The sequence below is a fragment of the Podarcis melisellensis genome (assembly GCF_964234715.1).
Source record: "Podarcis melisellensis genome assembly, chromosome: 1".
Taxonomy (NCBI): domain Eukaryota; kingdom Metazoa; phylum Chordata; class Lepidosauria; order Squamata; family Lacertidae; genus Podarcis; species Podarcis melisellensis.
Genome location: NC_138528.1, coordinates 72,029,949 through 72,051,942, shown reverse-complemented (window position 1 = coordinate 72,051,942; position 21,994 = coordinate 72,029,949). Strand labels below are relative to the sequence as shown.

At 46.0% G+C, this 21,994-nt stretch overlaps 1 protein-coding gene and 1 long non-coding RNA gene across 12 annotated transcripts in view; one reads left to right on the top strand and one right to left on the bottom strand.

Moving 5' to 3' along the window:
- Positions 1-4,987: 4,987 nt before the first annotated feature.
- LOC309366255 lies at positions 4,988-11,557 on the bottom strand. The gene is made up of 2 exons (XR_014166617.1): positions 11,516-11,557; positions 4,988-6,474 (listed from the first exon to the last, which is right to left on the bottom strand). It is a non-coding gene; the product is annotated as an uncharacterized lncRNA (long non-coding RNA).
- A 59-nt stretch (positions 11,558-11,616) lies between these two features.
- Positions 11,617-21,994, top strand: part of PTPN5 (protein tyrosine phosphatase non-receptor type 5) — a 70,251-nt gene continuing 59,873 nt past the window's right edge. For 2 of the 11 annotated variants that reach the window (XR_014166248.1, XM_081904024.1), the window contains exon 1: positions 12,343-12,481. The gene's annotated coding sequence lies outside the window, so the exon portion shown is untranslated. Of the gene's footprint in view, positions 12,093-12,123; positions 12,235-12,329; positions 12,544-12,691; positions 12,767-21,994 lie in introns of those variants that run through there. The other 9 variants (XM_081904030.1, XM_081904027.1, XM_081904032.1 and 6 more) reach the window with 8 other exon arrangements.

Genomic DNA, 21,994 nt, shown 5'->3' with positions numbered 1-21,994 from the left:
TATAACTTGAAATGACTCAGTACTGCAATACCTCAATGAGGCTGGAAACATGAGCACAGACTTTTTCTGAGGTGGCTCCCAGCTTGTGGAACCCTCTCCCCAGGGATGCTCATACATACCTGTAGCCACCACGCAATTTCCCCCCTCTTCTCCCAGGCCTGTCTGCAATGATGGAGGTAGAGAACTGACCAGAAGGGGTGGCACCCACAGCACTCTCAAAATTTCAGATGTTCCCATGGACCTAAAAAGGTTAGTGATCTCTGCTGTAAAGGAATTACTTTCACTTCCTTTCCAGAACAGTAGCAGCACTTAAACAAAATCCTCTGTGTACTTTCTGTTATTTGAGAGTAGCCCTTTGAAATTCAGTGGGGCTTACTTCTGAGTAGACCGCTGAGGTTCTAAACCTGCTCCAAGCTCCACCTCTTGCCCTTTACAAAAATAAAAAAGGCACCCAAAAAGTAATCTTTAACACAAGCACACCTGTGTGATTAAGGAAGTCCAGTTCCCTGACAGCTACATGCCATGACTGCCCATTATAGGAATCACACCAAAGAAGATAGTGGGTGTTGCAAATCGAGATGACTGATCTTAGAGTTATGCAGCCTGTGTAATCAGAATATTTTTAATGCTTTCTTCAGCCCACACAGGACAACTAGATTGCTCCGCACTCCCACAGTGCATTGCACTACTGTATTCTGTATTGTTAAATCTGTGTCAACAGTTTGTATAACAGCCTTACTAACATAACCTAAGTTAAAAGTAGGAAATGAGTAATCATGCAATCAAGTGCAATTTCACTGTGTTATGCTTGCGTGTCCATTGTCTTGGTGATGTGTGTGACTATTCGGAACCAAAGAGGAATATATTATTTTAACAGTTAAACACATTGGGGAAGGCCTGTACAGGACTGCTCCTCTGCACCGTGTGTTTCCTAGCTACTTAGACACAGAACCAGGGCCCAAGTCATCAGAGTTGGCTTGGAGGCTTCAGAACTCCTGGGGAGAGGCAACAATGTGTAGTCACAGCTGAACCACAAGCAAGAGGATTATGCAAATCCATGAAGGAGAGAGCTAATGTGCACTGCTAGCAATGATTATGCTGTACCTCTGCAGATGAAGGCTGTCAGGGATGTAGGAAGTGGGGTGTGGTGGGTGCAGGCCGCCCTGGGTGTCATCCCTGAAGGGGGTGACAAAATGGCTATGGGCTATGTGATGCAGTGGCTTGCGCACCGGCAGGCTCCATGCTGCCCAAAACGATAGCGTGGGGCTTGCACCCACCCGCCACATCTTCCTCAGTCACCCTATAGCTGGGGCGGGTGGCGAGGCTCGATGCAGCACACCCTGCCCCAGCTCACCCCTCCCAATGGGTGGCTTGCCCCGCCCCTGGGCAGAAGACGCATGCAACGCCCCGGGCACCTGAGCTACACCGCTGCATGTAGGGGGGGGGGCGGGAAACCAGCTACAGATTGCAAACAACAGGAGCAAAGCATAGCAAACAGGTCTGCAACCAACTACCCCTCTAAGATGGAGGGAGCTGGTGGCACTGTGGGTTAAAGCACAGAGCCTAGGACTTGCTGATCAGAAGGTCGGCGGTTCGAATTCCCACGACGGGGTGAGCTCCCGTTGCTCGGTCCCTGTTCCTGCCAACCTAGCAGTTTGAAAGCACGTCAAAGTGCAAGTAGATAAATAGGTACCGCTCCGGTGGGAAGGTAAATGGCGTTTCCGTGCGCTGCTCTGGTTCGCCAGAAGCGGCTTAGTCATGCTGGCCACATGACCCGGAAGCTATAGGCCGGCTCCCTCGGCCAATAAAGCGAGATGAGCGCCGCAACCCCAGAGTCAGTCACGACTGGACCTAATGGTCAGGGGGCCCTTTACCTTTACCTTACCCCTCTAAGAAGGCTTCAGCTGGGCAATTTGGAATTGGCAGCAAGCAGGGGGGGTGCTGTGGGTGCCGTGGTCCCAGCCCCAGCTCCTTCATTGGAGCCTGACTCCGTGGTAGAAGGAGCTGCGCTTCGACTGCGGCGCTTGTGCCTGGTGCAGCTCTGCGGGGCCCAGGTCAGGCCTCACCCAGGGAAGGAGAACAGGTGAGTGGGTGGCAGTGCTGCTGCCCACCCTCCTTGGCTGTGAGGCACCTCCTGCCTGGCTGCAGCAGCTCCACTGCCAGGTCAGACCGGAGCAGGAGGAGAGTGGGCAGCAGCTTCCTCACCCCTCTCCTAAGCCTGAACTGTGACGCGCAGAGGGCACCCTCTGTGCCCCACCCCCTTGGAGGCATGCCCCACATGCCCACCCTGGTCAGGGTGGGCATACGCTCCACTGCTGGAGGCAGTAATGCTTCTAAGCACCAGTTACAGCAAATCAAAGGGCGGGGGGGGAGTGCTCTTGTGCTCCAGTAACTGCCAGGATGCAGTACAGTGGTACCTCGGGTTAAGTACTTAATTCGTTCCGGAGGTCCGTTCTTAACCTGAAGCACCACTTTAGCTAATGGGGCCTCCTGCTGCCGCTGTGCCGCCGGAGCACAATTTCTGTTCTCATCCTGAAGCAAAGATCTTAACCCGAGGTACTATTCCTGAGTTAGCAGAGTCTGTAACCTGAAGCATATGTAACCTGAAGTGTACGTAACCCGAGGTACCACTGTAGTTGAATACTACCCTATAGGACCAGCTCACTCCTGAAGCAAGATGAGCTGACTACCTCTGGTGGCAAGCTTCATAGGGACAGCAGACCCCAATGTATTCCCCCCCCCCCCGTTCCTGATATAGGTCTTCACTCACCCCTTCTTCCCTGGCAACAGGGGTGCCAACTTGAATAAAATGTTGAGGGGAGCAGGTAAGCCCCACTTCGCAAAAACATGACATGGTGCACACACCATTTGAATGGCAATTCCCATCAACTGTGGGGTTGGGCCCCTCAAATATAATTTTTTTTGGGGGGCAAAGACCCCTAGGAGTTGGCTCCTGTGTTTGGCAGGGAGCAGGACCCTAGTTTGTGGTTTGCCTCAAGTGCCAAAATGTATTGGTCTGGTCCTACTGCCCTGTGTAAACTCCTTTTTTCCTCTTTACTTCCTGGTCATTTCACTGCCCATTCTTCCTCTCTCTTTTCTTTCACCCCTCAGACATTCCCTCCGTCCTTCCCTCATTTCTCTGAGCCAGACTTCGTTTTCTGGAGTCATCTGAAGTTTTGCTACTCTCAGTCTTCTGACTTCTCTTGCCTCTCTTCTGCCACCTTCTCTTCTCTCATAGGCTTGCTCTGCTCATTTGTAGGATCTAACTCATACACCCAATAACAACAAGTGAGGACAGCAGGCAGTTTACTGTGGAATTGGACATTAGGATTGCTCTGTTTAGTTTTGCCACTGTCATGGAGAAAGTAACAACCACCCCATAGGCACCGACTCCATGGGGCTTGAGGGGGCCCGAGCCCCCTCAAAAATTCGTTTGGGGGGGCTCCGCCCCCCCCCAATAATCTCCGGCGCCCCTCCAGCAGAGCGCCATCGCCGCCCCTCCCCCAGCCCAAAATGCACAGGGAGGGGCGGGCTGCATGCCTCCTGCCCTCCCTCCCGAGCAAAAGCTCCACCCAATTTCCTTTGGAGCTGATTAATAGGCGCAGCACGCTCTCCCCTATTCGCTCACGAGGAGGCGGCGCCACTTTATTTGCATATTCATGAGCTTATTTATTATTCATGAGCTTTCCCGGCCCCCCCCAATATTTTTTATAAGTCTGCGTCCCTGAACCACCCACCGCTACCACCACAAATGGTGGCTTGCTATGTATACAGTTCAACGGAGAGCAAGATCCAGAAAGCTTTTGAGGATGCAAGCCATAAACCCCGTGAGATACTGTGGTGGTAAGATGTCAGTATGAGGGACCTGATGCAGATCCAGAGAATTTATCAGCTGTAGAAATTTTTAACTTCACTTAAACCCGGCTTTTACTGACCTCGCATTAAACACAGGGCAATTAAGACCTGTTGATTGTGACAGTATTTATTTCAGACATTGTTTCCTTATGACTTCAGAAATGTATTTCGTTCATTTCCACATAGTCACATGTAGTTGCAGCTGTTGCCACTGAGACAGGTGTACTATACTCCTGACAGGAATTAATAACTGTTGGTATGCAGTATTACTGCTACTCGTTTTTGTTTGTTTTTAAAGAAAAGGTATGGCCACTTATAGAAAAGCTAATGCACTAACAGGAACAAGCAAGGGGGCTATTGTTTGACTTGGCATTTTCCACCTCTGCAGCCTTTGAAATTCCTTTGACTCTCCTTTGTCGCTCTGTTTTGTGTACAGTGGATTACAATAATGCTTTTGCCTTTTTGACTGCTGTAGGACAAAAGATCTCATGGCTGATAATGAAGTCACAACAAAGGTCTGAAAATGCAGACACAATGATTAAAGGTGATCTTCAAAGGGCAAGTGTGTGTGTGTGTGTGTGTGTAGACTTTTCTTCACAATGGTCTGTGTGGCAAGTATTGCCATTAGCACTTCTGTGTGATCCATTTCCAGCACACCAACAAATGCATATTTGTTTCTCATTTGCTGTGTATGCCCTCCCTAAATGAATACACAAAGCATAACATGATGTACATAGGTGTAGTGCAAAGAGATATATGCTTACTGATATCTCTGTTTAGCCTTAGCAAGGTCATTTTTACTGTCTCCCATTCCACTGCTTTGCTGTTTCAGCCAAGAGATAAATTGTCAGGCAGACAGTCTCAGTAATCTATTGATTTATCTTTGATCAGGCTTCTTCAGTCAATGGATCATTATATACACTGAAGCCACTACACCTCCCTTCTTGGGTATTTTCACGTTTTGTTTAGTTCCTTAAGTAAAACAAATCCTAATGCAGTCCAGTTCTACAAATGTCAACTCAGAAGCACATCCTATTCCATTCCAGAGGGCTTACTCCCAGGTAGGTGACTATATGAGTGTACTGTTACTAGTGGTGTGGCATACCCTGATTAAGAATCAAGAGCATTAAAGTCATACAAAAGCATAAGAGGAATTTATTTTTTTACACCCAACATTCCATAATGTATGACTTTCAAAGAATAACAGAATTTTTAAAAGCCTATTTCAAAGAGCAATGCAAGGCAACTCACACATTTAATTCAGTCAGCCATGAGTAATTTCTTTTGTACGAATGAACTATAACCACTGGGATTCTCTTTCTTTTAAAGCATATTTTTTGTACTTCTAAAACAATGCTTCCCTAAACTTTGGGGATAAAACCCTCTCTATTTTCTCTAATATTTGATACAAATGAAGATTCTGGTAACCATGGCATTTTAATGACATCACAGTAACCATGACAACAAAAGTGGAAAAGTGTCATCGGAGCCCCTCTCTCCAGCTCTGTCGTATAATATTTAATAGACCATTTCCAACATGTAGAATTGCATCGTCCTTCACTTTATGAATAACATCAAAAATGTCATTTGTGCCTTTAAAAGTCAAGTTGTTTTGTGGCCCCATTGCAGGAACATCACAGTGGAAGAGTCAGGACAGTGTTGTCACATGGAAGGAATTGCCCTTGCATTCAGAAGTTTATACATGTTGCAAGAACAGAACTGCAAGTGCAATCCAAATGAGGAACTGCCAAAAGAATCACATTAAAATACAGTGAAGTAGATTATAGACATGGGAAGCCAAGAACCAAGCTGGGGAGCAATTAGGTTTGTTTGTTTTTAAGTTACTAATAAGAATTTCTTAATACTTTAGAAGGTGGCTACAAACACAAGAACCCCTAATGATATATGTGCATATATGACACTATTTTTGGGATAGGAAAAGATATCACAGCAAAGAGATTAACTGTAAGAAAAATAACTAGCACAGAAAATGTTATTCACACGAAACTAGTGATTAGACTTGCATAGAAACCTGCTGGATGTGGTGCTTGGATATGTGAAACTATCATGAGCAAACTATTTGTCCCATTCTTTGCATCTGTGCAAAGCTGCCATATGTAGTGAGTCACTGAACTGCAGATTGCAGCATCTAGTAACCAAGTGGAATACCCTCAGACACTCGACCGACTCCACCTACTCAGGCTAGCTATTCCACTTGAGCCTTGCTCAGACAACAGTCTTCCTGGGCTGTGGTGTTTCCCTGTATCCTTTAGTTCATTCTTCAGTCCAAACGTCTGGCTTGCTTTTTGGTCCTGCCTCCTAGTTTGCTTCTTGGTATTGACTTGCTCTCCACTTTTGACTTTTGACCTTGTCCCACAACTCCAGGCTCCTGATAGGTATAAGATCACAGTTTCATTCACACCAAAAGTCATGTCTATGACATAACAAAACTGAGACCCTTGCTGGTTTTTCACACCTGGATCGTCTTGCTGGGATGATATGGCATTGGTTTCCATTTCTTTGTTGAGTAGTGTTACCTGTGAATAGGCTTGTGGAGCTGTTTTGCTTATGGAGTGTTCCTTTGAGAAAACATCAGGCAGATAGGTTGTTACAAATCACCTATGCTGATTGATTGAAAAATGCATTGTGCAATTAATGCTGCATCCCATTCAGGTAGAAGAGTGAAAATTCAGAAATAATTAACTGAGAGTAATGAAACCCACTTCCTTTTTCATGTGCAAGTCAGCTTTCATCTGCCATGTTGAGCTATGACTCAGAGTGTGCCAATACCTAATAACAATGTGTGTCCCACTGGGAAAATCACTAGGACTGGGCTCACCAGAATTCTCTGTCACAAAGTCACTTTCTGACTCAGAACAAGGGCTACAACAGCACTGGCAGTAATATGTTCTGTAGATGAGTCATGCTGACACATTAATATGAACATAAAAACTTTGAAACATGAAGGCAGGTAGCTGAAGAACTAGCCAAGTGACTCTCAAATGTCCCCCTCTCATTTGCTAAAAGCCACCCACACATAAACTGTACAGTATATATTAAGCTTTTACTATCACCTCAAGCCTTATGCAGTAGCCATGCAGCACTATTTGTTGTAAATGCCATCCCTGTACTCTAAACAATCATAGAAGGGCTGGAAGGGATCTCAGGGGTCATCTAGTCCACCTCTCTGCAATGCAGGAATCTCAACTAAAGCATACATGATAGATGGCCATCCAACCTCTTAGTAAAAACCTCCAAGGAAGGAGAATCCACCAACTTCCAAGGGAGTCCATTCCAATGTCAAATAGCTCTCACTGACAGAATTAATAAGAAGAAAACACTGCAACGTATTGTTGCAAGTCCTACTAGTAGTCTGCAAGAGTAGGACAACTTTATCAGGACCAACAAAAATGCCACAAGTTTAATGTTAAGCAAATTACACGAACAAAAATGGAGCGGGGGGCGGGGAGAATCTGAGCAGAACAGAAAACTTTGAAAACCTAGTTTCCAACAATCTCAAGATGGTGCACAGGAGGGCAATGCGGTGTTGATTAACTTAGATCACACCAGATGCAAAACATATTTCAAGTTATAGCAAAGGCTACTGGGACAAACAATGGCTTTTCCCTTATGTAGCAGCTCAAGTCCTTAAAGGACCTGAAATCATATATTACTTTGGTTTCATAATACCTTTAATAGCTCAGGAATAATAAAACAAACTTTCTTCACTAAAACAGAAATAAATCTGTCATTGGGTTTAACAAGGTACTTCTTGATGAAAGTTAACAATATAGCTTTGAAAAGATCCCAGAGTGATTATAAACCTCTGGTCAGAACATCAAGTTGATGAAAACCAAGGCGTAGAAACTGACTTCAATAAAAACTGTAGTCAGTTTATGCGTGTGGATTCATTATAACTACAGTGATCCAGCATACTATAGAAATGAATGAAAAGGCTGTGTGGCATATTGCATTATCCTTTTTGGAGGTGAATCCATGTGCTACATGCTAAATCTGTAATGTTAGCATTTGCAAAAATATGTGCTTGATATTTTAATCCCCCAGTTTCTCCACGTAGATGAGGGCAGCATTTATGCCTCCTCCACCCACACTAACAACCCTGTGATAGTGAGGCTGAGAGAGAATGGCTGGTCTAAGGACACTGAATAAGTTTCACAGATGAACAGAAATTTGAACCCCAGTCTAACTGCAACAGCTTAAAATAATAATAAAAAATTCCGTCCAGTAGCACCTTAGTGACCAACCAAGTTTGTTATTGGTATGAGCTTTTGTGTGCATGCACACTTCTTCAGATACACTGAAACAGAAGTCACCAGACCCTTATATATAGTGAGAGGGTGGGGAGGGGTATTACTCAGAAGAGTGGTGAGCCTCTACCTCACACTGGCTCTTAATGTATACAGTTCCCTTCAATTGGCTGAGGCCCTTTGCCGCAAGGATGGAAATCTATGGAGCCCAGATATTGCTGACCTCCATCACTCAGCTACCATGGATAATAGTCAGGGATAATGATACTCCTACAGGGCACAGGTTTCCCTTCATTACTCTACCTCATGCTCCTCTCCTGGAATCTATAGGGGCATTTAGTCAAAGTGCAGCAAAGTGCAGGTTAGATAGCCAAGGGCCAGGACCATGGAGAGCTCCATACCAGATACAGAGACTCACTACCAGGTATTAAGGAGTTTGTTGCATTAGCACTGCTTGGGGTAGTGTGGTGGTGACTGAAGCTTCAGATAGTTCTGCAGGGAGACATGTGTGTGAAACCCTGCTTTCATGGAGGGAGCCTGCATGGTAGCTATAGGGGCTGTGTTTGAATAAGATGCAGATAGTTCAGGGGAAGAGCCTGAATCCAAGGTAGGAAGTAAAATGACCTTTTCTCTGGCTGCTAGGGTGGCTCCTCCAATGAGGCCTCTAGAGGCATGACTGCTTAGGGGACTGCCTCCTGGCAAACTTCAGGAACCCAGTTGCCTTTATCCTTGGAGTCATGATACCATTTGGGGAAAGTGTTTTCCAGCTGTAATGTGAAAAGTACAGCTGTGATATCTGTTGATTATTCTCAGGTGTGAACAGCAAAGGACCAGGGAAATCTTCCAAAGACACCTAGGTGCAGAACATGAGCCCTTACCTGCCAACTTTGAAGAAGCCCCCAATCCTGGTGGTCTCTCATGCCAGGCTGATCATGGACAGACTCCTGCATACCCATTTACCCTTCAGACAGAGAACCAGCAAAGCCAAAGTGCTTGAGCTGAGCCAACCTCCAGGAAAACCCTCAAGGGGGAGACAACCCCAAAACAGCCCCATCAGAACTTAATGATATGAAATGTTGAGATATTTAACCAGGTGGTAGGTATGGATGGCACTGAGTGGCTTGAAAGGGAGCACTAAGAGGAACCTATATGCCATGTTCAGACTAAGAAACTGTGTTAAAATGTTCCCATGATCAGAAGATAGAACTGCCCATTGACACCAGCAGACACTTTCAAGGCTCTAATGGGGAAATTGGGTGGGGCCCAAAATGAAAAACAACACCCCCCCAAGCAGCCCAATGAGGACATAGCATGTACCGTGGACATGGAATGCTGACTGACTGGAGGAGGAAAGGGGAATGAATGGAGTAGCTGGATGCCAAATTATAAAAGCTCATTGTAATGCCACGAAGGCATGGGAAACAACATATATAAAAGCAGCTCTACAAGATTGGTACCAAGGTCCTCTAGCTCAGCATCCTGTTTTAAACAGGGGAAGCCAGATTCCTTCCAAGAAGGCCACAAGTAGAGCATGAAAGTAACAGCCTTCCCCCATTGTTCATTTTCCAAATCTGGCATTTGGAGGTACACTGCATCTGAATATGGAGCTTCTGTTCAGCTATCACGGGTGACAGCTGGCATGTTGAACTGGAAGCTAAGCAGAACAGAGCGGGGGACTCTGCATGGGCTACAGTAGTCTGATGTTATTTGTAAATAGTGCTAGTCAGAAGGAGTTTCTCTCATGGAGAAATGGCCTCCAAAAATGCATCTTTCTTCTTCTGTTCTAGTAAGTAGGGGAAAACACATATTTTGTGGCTTTTGTGACAGGATCCTCAACGTTATTGAAACTTACTAGTTATATATTGCTGCGGGGTGGGTGAGGTGTGACATCTTATGAAATCATATCTTGGCTTAACACATCTGGAAGGAACCTCATGCTCCTCTGTTTACCTTAAAATTTACCTGTGATAAAAGAGGACAGCAAAGATTTACAAGGAAGGAGACAGCAATCAATTATCAGAATGTCCCCTGCCCGAGTTACTATAATGGAGGCTCTCTTCTTGCCCCGGCAAGCCAAAAGAGAACTTCCCTTCTGAGGGACAGGCTACCATAGCAGAAGCTGGGGTACTTTGTAAGAAATATCTCATAGATTTGACATTTTCTAAGGGCCTCTCCCCCCACCCCACCCAAATCTTCTTTTGCAGGTTTCAACCAATCCTGGGGAAAAGATAAAATCAGTGTGCTGCTGCATATCATAGAATCAAAGAATCTTGGAGCTGGAAGGGACCCAAGAGTCTTCTAGTCCACCCCCCACCCAATGCAGGAATCTCAGCTAAGCACCCATGACAGGATGTAAGGATGTTTTGGTGCTGACTAAATGGTACCTATGTTCTTCTCCACAGTACTGTACACAGAAACTTGTCTTACTGAAAGGCTACAGCGCAATCCTATTCAGAAACAACCCCAGTTCAAAGGGATGTATTCCCAAGTGTGAATGCCTCCCTGAGTCAGTACTGGGTACTCTACACTGACTGGTGGTGTCTCTCCAGGGCCTCACGGAGAGGTACTTTTATGCACATGAGCCCATCTGAATGCAAATTCTGCACACAAAGCACTTGTAAAGACACCGCACCTCCTTAGCAATGCCTTCTGCACATTTCCCAGCTAGCCATTCATGTGCATGCGCTGCCTTTCTCACCAAGTCATACTTATGGCATGCTGCTGGAAGTGTCCCTCTTTTGGGCGACATGGCAAAAGTGGGACACTGCATATGGTGATGCCTCTACAGGTCTGGCTGGCAGTGGGCTGCCAGGGAACTGCAATGTGCAGATGTGTCAAGCCCAGCACACATAACTGTGTGAATAGGACCTGCAGCTGACCTCTTATGTGGGTTGGGTCTACACTATATTTGTCTTTAATGAAAAATATGATATACTGCTGTCACTGCCTGAAAGAGGAAGAGGTCCACATGTGGTTGTCCTCTGATGATCTGGTCGGTCTCTTCCCTCTGTGTCCATCTCTCCTCCCCCTGCTCCCTGGCCCTCACTTGCTTCTGGGCATTTCTGCCACTTGAGCATTTCATTCATGTTTTCCCTCTCTCCCCTCCCCTCTTCCCCATCTCTCTCTCTTTCAGAGAAATATGTATGTCTGTGTGCGAGTGTGTGCGTGGGCGGCCTTTGAAAGGCTTTCTGTCAGTCAAGCCACTGAGCTGAAAAGAGACGAGAGGTATGGGGGAGAGCGGTTTTAATGGGGGATGTGGGCGGCTGTTGTTGCTACCGCAGCCAGCCAGCCATGCAGCCCTTCCCTGTGGGGGGAGCATCTGCATACAGCATGGGGACGGAGGCTTTCCGCCACTCAAAATGACCCTCCCCAAACACATGAAGTCTCTTCACCTGCCACAGTGCCTGAAGCAACACAAAGGAGGAGGCGAGGGCATTTCTGTTACACCTTGAGGAAGGCAGGTTGCATCCTGAAAAACAGGGGAATGGTTTAGAGAGCTTTATTAGCCAGGGGTTTTGTCTTACAGCTGGAAGGACCCAGCATTGTGGAAAGCAGATGGGGACCCTTCACAGCTGTAAGGTTTTCGCTTCCTAAAATACAGGGGCAAGCAATAGCAGAATTTGGGAACATATTGTGGGGAGGTGGAGCAGGTATACTATGTGGAGAATCGAGCTGTGCATCATTATTGGGCTGGCGCTCTGCAGTGTGTGGCGGCAGCCTGTGTAGCAAGAAATAGGTGGGGGTTGAATAAAAGGGGAGGGGGCTTTTCCACAAATGAACTGAGGGTTGGAGCAGGCCAGCCCAGGGCTTAGCCCCCAAACCTATCTCCAAGTGTCACAACTCAAGCCTGGTCTGCACGAAGAAGAGAGCGCTCCTGTGCATGTGCAGAGAGCCTCCCCCCCCCGTACCGCCGAAAAAACACAGCGAACACCTCCATCCGGGAGACAGAGGCCGGCTTCCTCTGTTGAGGTGAGTCAGGTTTGAAGCTCTGCAGAGTGTGTAGGGGCGTCGGGACGGCGCGCGAAGCGTTTCTGGGAGGCTTTTACCTCACCGGCGGGGAAGAGGGAGAGAGAGAGTTGCATTGGCGTGGCCTTCCGCTTGGCGCCCTGAGGTACCTTTTTTTTGTTTTTTTGTTTTAGTGGGGGGCGGGAGACGGCTTTGAATTGTGCCGTGGGGTGGAGCTCTGCAGCGTGGAGTTGGGGTGGGTGGGTTTGCAGACCAGACTGCCTGAGCGACGAAGAGGAGGGGGCCTTTGCAGTGGGTCGAAGGAGAGGGAGAGAGCGCGCACCCACCACACGCACGCACGCGCGCGCAAACACCTCTCTCCCGGCCTTGCCTCTGGTGGTCTCTTCCGCAGCGTGAGTCTCCCGCCTCTCTTCGCTTCCTTTCCATATACCTGAGGCGCGGCGAGATTGAGCAGGTGGGGGCGTGAGGGGGGGGCAGGGAGAACGCGGGTGTGGGTGCTGCTGTTGCCGTGGGAGGGGGGAAGGAAAGGCGGCTGGGAGAGCGCGCGCAGCCCCGCCAGAGCGGTGGGCGGGAAGCCCCTGGAAGGGAAGCGGGCGCGGGGGGGGGAGGGGAAGGCGCCAAGGCAGAGAGTCCAAGGCGCCTGCTTCGCGCGCGCCGGCTGCGGCTCCTGAGGCGAGGTGAGGGCTCTTTCCCGCGCGGGGTTCTTGCGGGTGTTTTTCGCGTGCAGCTGTTGCTCCAGCTCTGCTTTTCGCTTCCGGAGGGGTCCCCCGCTGCCTCCTCCCCGCTGGTCAGCGTCGGCGTCCAGGAGAGGAGGTGGCGAGCGGGCGCCAAGCCGCGCGGATGCCGAAGTGGGTGCGCGGTGGCGCGCTCGGCGTGGGCTGAGGAGGGCGATGGATGAACACTCGCCCCTCCAGGCACACCGGCACTGCCTGGAAACGAAATAGACGCAGGCAGCCCGGCACCAAGCGGTCAATATTAGCGGGTTGTGGTTTTTTTATATATATAATTATTATTTTGGGTCTGTTTACGTCGCTCCTTAGCGCGCGCGCTCTCTCTCACACACGAGCAAAGCCCACAGTGGCGTCCTGTTGTCCTTCGTGCGTGTGGTTAATACTAAACACGAGTAATGCATATGTGTGTGTGTGTGAAAGATTCCTCCTGTGTTTGTTGGGCAATGTAGGGAGCGCGCTCCAGCTGGGGAAGCGAGGTGCTGTTTGTGTGTTTCAGTTCTAGTCACTGCACTGAGTAGCTAAAACCTGATCTCCCAATTCCGGACTGCAGTAGAATATTAACAACGGCCAACCAGGCTTCTCCCCCTTTCCCCTTCAATGTTCTCCTGGGATAACACTTGACTGAAGCTGACCTGATGAGACAACCCGGAGTCGCAGTGGTAGCCCATCACTTTCTGACCAGGCTAGATGCTGAGAAAGCCCTACTGGGTCGGTAGCGCGCAGGTAGTGGAAAGCCTACTGCTTCTGAGTGCTGTTTGCTTGCGACCTTTGTGCGGCAGCCCAGCCACATCGCGGGAAAGGCTGGATGGTTGGAGCGGGGCGGGAGGAGGCTGCTGCTGCTGCTGCTGCAAAGTGAATAGTCTTATAAGAAGGGGCTTTTTTTGTTAGCCAACAGGCAAAACTATTATTTTGTTTCTGATTAAATCGCCTAAGTTTTATATTAGAGGAAAACCAGCAACTTGATCCTATTTTCCCAACTTTTCCTTTTATGATAATCTGTCTAATTAAAACGTTCCAAAGTTAGGCACACGTTTATTTATGGCTGAAGAAGTCCTGGGTTTTTGGAATAGGTATTAGATATTAAAAGCCTGCCAGATGTTTTTTTCTTGAGGGGTTGATAACTTGCTGCTTTGGATTTTTAATTTTTAAACCTGTTATGTTTCTGCTATTCCCGTAAAGCTTTTTTTTATTGTATAAGAAGAGGTGTGTGTGTGTGCGCGCGCATGTATTAGAGTCAAATCCAGATACAAGCGTCTCATAGGTCTCTGAGGGATGCATGCAGAACTCCAGTAGAATTTCACCTTGTTAATTAAAAGTCAGCACTTAAAAAAAAAAAATGCTGCTTGTTGCTTGTCTTTGGCATCTCATGATCTAGAGAAGCGCAACTCCATTGGAAGCAATGGGGACAAAAAGCAACCTTTTTGTAATGTCCTTTGTACCTGTTATATGAAAGGTGTCAAAAAAAAGAGAGCTTCTCCCTTGTCTGGTACCTGTTGTGAGAGATCAAGGCTTGCAGTTGGTCTAAGAGGTTTTCTGTTAGACCACTAAAACAAATAACTTGCAAGTGAGAGCCTGTTTGAACCCAGATGCTTTGGAAAGGGTTACTTGCCTGCATGTCTGAAGACAGGGGTTCTATCCAAGTGAGCAGTGTATGTTATATATATGGCGAAGGGCTGCAATTCTGGGGCCACCTCAAATTGGTTGCAAGAAATATGCATCTGTGAATATGGTGGAAATGGAAGGCGAGTGAGACCTTAATTAACCTTAATTTGTTTGACTATGCTTTTCCATTATTGTCTACTTTTGTATATTATCTGCCTGTCTGTTATGTGGTATTCCAGACAATCCTTGAAGGCAGTCCCCACATCTTGAGAGATCCTGTTCGATGGGGGTGGGGAGAAGGCAGGGGAAAAGGACAGCATCTGCTGAAATATGTGCTGTGCTAGGTTTATTGGTTGATTATGGGTCTTTTTTAAAATGTGGAATTGTTTTTGGTAATTAAGATGTTTAAGCCTCATCCATTATGTTTTTGTAATAGGAGCTGCAATATGGACATAGTTCTTGATGGAACAGGGAAGTCTGGTAGCCTTTTGTTTTATACAGCAATCACATATGTTCTTGTGACAGACTAAAAATTTGGTCATTAAAAAACCCCTACTTTAGTCAGAACCATATTTACTCTGATGGCAATCCTATATTCATCTGTTATGGTTATGTTTTCAGAGCCATGTAGGCTTTTATGACACAATTGTATACTGTATAATGAGCAAATATTCTTTTAAAAAAATATCCTTGAAGTGAGACTATTTCCTGGCTTTACGTTTTGCCATACCATAGTATACTTTTCAAGCTCAGTCTAAGCATTCATGTTAATCTGTGGAAGTTGCTTGGAATATAGTCGTACCTTGGAGCTTGAACACCTTGCAAGTCAAATGTTTTGGCTCCGAACGCCGCTAACCCGGAAGTGAGTGTTCCAGTTTGCGAATGTTCTTTGGAACCTGAACGTCTGATGCGGCTTCTGCAGCTTCCGATTGGCTGCAGGAGCTTCCTGCAGCCAATCAGAAGCCATGCCTTGGTTTCTGAACATTTTGGAAGTCGAATGGATTCCGTTTGACTTCCGAGGTACCACTGCACTTCCTTTGTGGTGACGTATTCCTGCCTCCACCATACTGTGTTGCACTCCCACATTCCATGTGATTTTTCTACCTAGTCCAGGTAACTTCTGTGACAGTAGGAACATAAGAAGAGCAGGTCAGCATCACTTCTTGTCCAGCATCCCACTCTGAGTGGCTGCTTATGGGGAGCCCCCAAGTAGGGATCTAAGCACAACACCACTCTCCCCACTTGTGATTCCCAGCAATGGTCATTCAGAGGCATATACTGCCTCCAACAATAGTGGTAGAACGTAGCCATCATGTCAGCAGGGATAGGTCAGTCGGTAGAGGATGAGACTCTTAATCTCAGGGTTGTGGGTTCAAGCCCCACATTGGGCAAATGTTTCCTGCATTGCAGGGGTTTGGACTAGATGACCCTTGAGGTCACTTCCAGTTCTACAGTTCTATGATTCTATATGGCTAGTAGTCACTGTTAGCATTTTTTTTTTGGCCATAAATTTGTCTAATTTTGTTTTAAGGCCACCCAGTGTGGCTTGTTCTGGCAGTGGCTACAAAAAATAATGCGGGTGGCAGCACTACATCTTTGTGTAATAACAGGTGTAAAGCGCCACTTGAAGACATAGCCTTATGCTGAGTTCTGCTTAGATCAGTACTGATACTCTTGTTGATAGTAATAGTTGAAAATCTCAAGCACAGAAGGATTTCCCAGCCTTGCTACTTAAAAATCTTTTTGAAGATTCCAGGGATTATATGGGCCTTTGGTCTGATCCAACAGGCCTTTTCTGAACATGATAATTGTATCCCAGCAACGATATTGGCCATCCCGAGTTTGGGTGAAACTACACTGTATCTACCCCTGAGGACTATGGAACTGCAGGGACTCCACTACAGCAATACTCTCCCAGATTTGGAACGGCTGAGCCAAGTACAATGATCATTGCATAGTACACCATGTCATTTCTTTACTTTCTCACTGCTTAGACTGCCAGTGGCAGAAACTTGCTGCCTTGGACTAGTCAACCTGCTTGCTTGCCTTTCAACCCTTCCACTGCAATTTATTTTCCTCTTTCATCTTGTCCTTACCAGTGGCTGTACCCAATTCTGACACAATGCTGGCCTTGAATGCCCAAGTGTTCTATACTGCAAATAAGTACAGATTCTCTGGTGAGTCTGGCTTAGATGGCAGATTCATGTTTCTGATGTCCACTTCTAAAAAACAATCAGATATGCACCTAAAACCATTAGAAAAATCCTTATGTCCATAAAGCTGCTGAGACCAGAAGCTCCAGGATTCCATGCAGAGGAAGGAGGAGACACCAAATCTAGATTATTTCACTAAGAAGCTCAAAGGTCTGATAAGAGGTTTGCATAAAATTCCATAAAAGCACCTTATGTGAAGAACTCATAGTCTACTCTATAAAGAGACTTGGAGAACTTGGACTAACATTTTAGTAAGTAATTTTGTGCCTTACTGTTGTTTGTAATTAATGGTCATTCTTCATTTCATCATGGGGTCCCATGATGAAGTATAAATGACAAAAAATAAAGAACACTATAAATGTTAAATAAGATTAAAAACACAGCTTCCAGCCATTAAAACAGTTCGGCAGCGAGCCATAAAAATAACCATGCCTTTGCTTACACTCCTTCCAATGTCCGTGAAAAGATACTGTAAACAGTGATGCAGAGATCAAAGCATTGTACTGCATTAGCAAATGCACCCCCACACCTGGCCACTACCACATAATGCCGAAGCAGGATGTGTATTTTTAAGAAACTGGTATGCTGGTTATCTTCACTTTTCCAAACTGGGGTCAAGTAGTAGTAGTTCCATGTGCTGCCTTGTGGTATTTTCACTATTACTTCCCAAATCTGAATCCCGCCTGTGTGCAATTCCAGAAGAGTATTTCACCTTCTGCATGTTAGTGGTTGATAATTTGGCAGCCACAGTAAGATGTAGCACAATTTCCCCCCTACCATTTAGTAAGTGGGCTCTCTCTGTCACTGAGTAAAGTACATTGGCACACCATAACACTTGCCAATAAGCGCTCTAGTATTGTGCTTTCTCCTCCATATGTTTTCAGGTGGAAAGCAGGGGTGGGGGGAGGAGGGAGCAGAAAAACAATTGGTGCCAAATCTGCATCTGTGTTAGACTCAAAATTCTGCTTGCCCAAATTGCAGCAGAGTTCCTTAAATAACAAAATTAGCTTTTCTAATTCCCGTTGACTTTTTCTAACCTCCACAGACTTTTGCATAAAAGGCACAAGCGTGAGCATTTATTCTTTTTAACACAAGGGGAATCCCAGGCAATAGGAAGTCTTGATTCATATATTTAAGCAATTTTACTCCACACACTTTCAGTTCAGAACTACAGTACAGAGAAAATGCATTACATGCTATCAGCGCAGTTGATACAATACAAGCAGAGACTTATTATGTAGCAGCTACCTACTGCTTAGTATATTGGGAAATGTGTTATATAGTTGTGCTATTAAATTCTCATCTCAAGAGCTGTATGCTATACATTACTATGAAGAATGAAATTAAGGGACTAACTGCCCTCACATAGACTGACTGCATATGTCTTCCAGCCTCAACAAAGGAGTAAAATTTCTTGATACCCTAAATGACTGTGCCCTAGAGCAGTTGGTCATGTAACAAGACTAGAGAGATCGCAACTCTGGGCCCTAAACTTTAAGTAGCACCCAATACCTGGTACAATATGCAAGTGTTGCTGAAACAATTGGGAGCAATGACCATAATGCTATTAAATTAAATATACAGTGGTACCTCTGGTTGGACGTGGCTGGCTCGCCAGCTGCAGCTTCGTCATGCTGGCCATGCGACCCGGAAGTGTCTTCAGACGGCGCCGGCTCAGGGCCTCTAGAGTGAGATGAGCACGCAACCCTAGAGTCAGACACGAGTGGCCCGTACGGGCAGGGGTACCTTTACCTTTACCTTTTTACCTCTGGTTACGAACCTAATTCGTTCCGGAGGTCTGTTCTTAACCTGAAACCGTGCTTAACCTGAGACTTTAGCTAATGGGGCCCTCCCACTGCCGCTGCACGATTTCTGTTCTCATCCTGGGGCAAAGTTCTTAACCTGAGGTACTACCTCCGGGTTAGTGGAGTCTGTAACCCAAAGTGTTTGTAACCCAAGGTGTTTGTAAATGTACATTTAAATGTACATTTTAATCACCAATCGCCAAGTAAATCCAACATGGTAACATGTGATATCAAAAGAGGAAACTGCCCAGAAATGAAGGGATGGGGGGTATTTAAAAAGATGAAAGGCAAAGCCAAGAGGGTCAAATCAATCCAAAACATCTTCACTGAGCTATGACTCCAAGGTCTCATTCCTTGCCAGACTTTGCCAGTTCAGACCCCATGAGTGTATATGCAACATAATTTTTTAAAAAAAATTTGCCCCAGCGTGCATCACTTTACCCTTGTTTATTTTGAATTGCATTTGCCATTTTACCACCCATTCACTCAGTTTGGAGAGGTTGTTTTGGAGCTCTTCACAACCTTTTTGTTTTAACAACCTTGAACACTTTAGTATCAGCAAACATGGCCATTTCACTGCTCAGTCCTAACTCTAGATCATTTATGAACAAGTTACAAAGCACATCCAGCAGGGACTTCACTTTCTCTATTCCTCCATTGGGAGAACTGTCCATTTATTCCAGTTCTTCCTGTTGTTAACCAGTTCCTGACCCACAAGAGTAACTCTCCTCTTATTACCTGACTGCCAAGCTTTACTCTGAAATCCCTGTTTCACCGTACGTATGGAAGCCAGACAGCTGTGGCCATTCATGCTACTAGTTTCTAAACCTAAACACACCAGTGAATAAGCGCCATTGATCATAGTAGAATTTACTTCCAAGTGAACATGTCTAGGATTAGTTATGGCTATTAATCTTTAATGTGTGATGCATTCCTAAATCTTATGAATAAATATAAGAAATGCAGAGTTTTAAAACATTTTCAACATGTTGTAGATGATTTGACGTACAATTACTTTGGGGGATTTTCCCCCTCACCATTTTTTAGTAACCCTGCTCCCATTCCAGACCTGTTTTGGAGAGAGAGGGAAGTTCTACCTTACAATGCATAGCTATGTAAGTCTACTCAGAAATAAAACCCATTTAGTTCAATCAAACATACACGTATCTAGGAGTGTAGGATTGCAGTCTGAATCCATGTCTGATAAGTGGCACTTTTAAAATATCACATGTTTCTCTACTTCTACACTGAGCTAAATATGAAGCATCTAAGGACTGACTTGTTTTTCTGTTACCTTTGCTAGCTGTGCGGGTGGCGCTGTGGGTAAAAGCCTCAGCGCCTAGGACTTGCTGATTGAAAGGTCGGCGGTTCGAATCCCCGCGGCGGGGTGTGCTCCCGTCGCTCAGTCCCAGCGCCTGCCAACCTAGCAGTTCGAAAGCACCTCCGAGTGCAAGTAGATAAATAGGGACTGCTTACCAGCGGGAAGGTAAATGGCGTTCCGTGTGCTGCGCTGGCTCGCCAGATGCAGCTTGTCATGCTGGCCACATGACCCGGAAGTGTCTGCGGACAACGCTGGCTCCCGGCCTATAGAGTGAGATGAGCGCACAACCCTAGAGTCTGGCAAGACTGGCCCGAACGGGCAGGGGTACCTTTACCTTTTAACACAAGTGATAAAGTGCTTCTCTATTGGCCAGGATTCAACTAGCCTTGCGCTGCGCTAATGGAAGCTTATGCAAGGACTACCATTGGGGGTTTTCCCCTTCCCACCCCATGGTCTCTGTACGCTTCCCCCAAATCCACGTGGGGTGGGGGTGTGGGGGTATGTCAGAAAAACCTCCAGAGCAGCACATATAGGAAGGAGAATGGGAATCACTTTGTGTGGCAAGCTGAAATCTTGTCCTGATGGACCAGTGATGTTGAATTTGAATTCCTCCATAAGGTCTCAATGGATGGCTTCTGTTCTGAAGAATAAAAATGATGAGGCAGAGTTTATGTTAATATTTGAATTTTGATAAGTCGTTAAAAATAAAAGCCTACTTTTTATAGTTTGTACAACCTGCACAACTTCTGTAAAACTTAAGGTGACCCATTCTTTCCACTGTATAATAGAAATCTACTTTTTCCAGCAAATTAACACTTTGAAAGCTTTTTAGTGGTAAAGCACCCCAGGCAAGTGCATTGCTAGGCAATTATAATATGCTACCACTGATATATAAAAGGTGCAAGGCTGCAGACCAAAATGGCTTTTAGCACCAGAGGGGGAAAAACACTGTAATAGCTTTAAAATGCAGTGCCTGGAGTGTCTAGCTTCCATTATGAACTGGAATTCATGCATTTTACATGTGTGCACATGCACACCACAGAGAGAGCTCCCTGAGAAAAAGCAATTTGTGAGTGTGTGTCATCACATAAATAAATGGCACCAATAAACCAACAGAACGTTTAAAAGTAATAGATATAATTTGCATGTATATGCTTGCAAAGCTGTGCATCTGAAATTTAGGGTGGTTCCCACCCCCACCCCCTTCCCTTTAGCATGTGAAAGTTTTTGAGAAACACTGTGGAGTCCCTAAGACAGTTGCATGGTGCCTTGCATGCCTCCTTCCGGCAACTCCTGCAGCCAAGCTGGTGCCAAACGTATTGCTCTGCTTTCATTTGGCCCATACCAGCGAGGCTGAGAGTGGGGGTCTTGTCATCTGGGCAGCCCAGGACCTTCATGCACACTGCCTAGGTTTGTGCCCTGAGGAGGTCACTTCAGTGCTGTTAATGCATCAGTTAGACTTCACCCCCAGAGGCGAATTCCATTGTCTCTCAAAGCAGATAGATGCCAGCTATCAGTGCAAGCTTTTCTACTCGCCAAGTGGAACAACCCCCCTTTCCTCCCTCTGAATGCTGTCCTGGGGGTTCTCTTGTGCCCCTCAGAGCTGATTGAGGGATACAGGGGAAGGAGGGGAGGAAATCTGGCTCTATGTGTGGGGTAGCATTTCCTTGCCACTAGTCTCCTACATCACTGGGCTTGGGGTAACATTTCAAGACCAGATACCATTTTGTTGAGACTGCGTCATGAAACACAGGCAAGCTTATGTACTGTTGGTCACCTGGAATACATTAAACATTCCCAACCCTTTGTGTGATTAGATGCAGCATGCAGGTTTCAAATATTTCTCTTGCAATCACACCTAGACCCTTGGCACTGAAAAAAACTGCAATTCTCAAGAGTGTTGCATTTTAGTAAGCCTGGAGGCGTGTAGAATGCTCAGCGACTTAGAAAGAGAACAAAAACAGTGGCCTAGCAGAATTAGGTAAATTTTTGAAAATATATTCTGTTCATATATTGGTTGCCTCTGCAGACACAAGCAACTTCTTCTTCTTTATTGAATTTATATGCCGCCCTATACCCAGAGGTCTCAGGGCAGTTCACAGAAGAAAATCAAAATATATAACTACAGAATGCACAGTCAAAACAAAAACCCACCACATTTTGAAAGGGCATAGGATATCAGTTAAATCAACCAAAGGTCTGGTTAAAAAGGAACTTTTTTGCCTGGCACCTA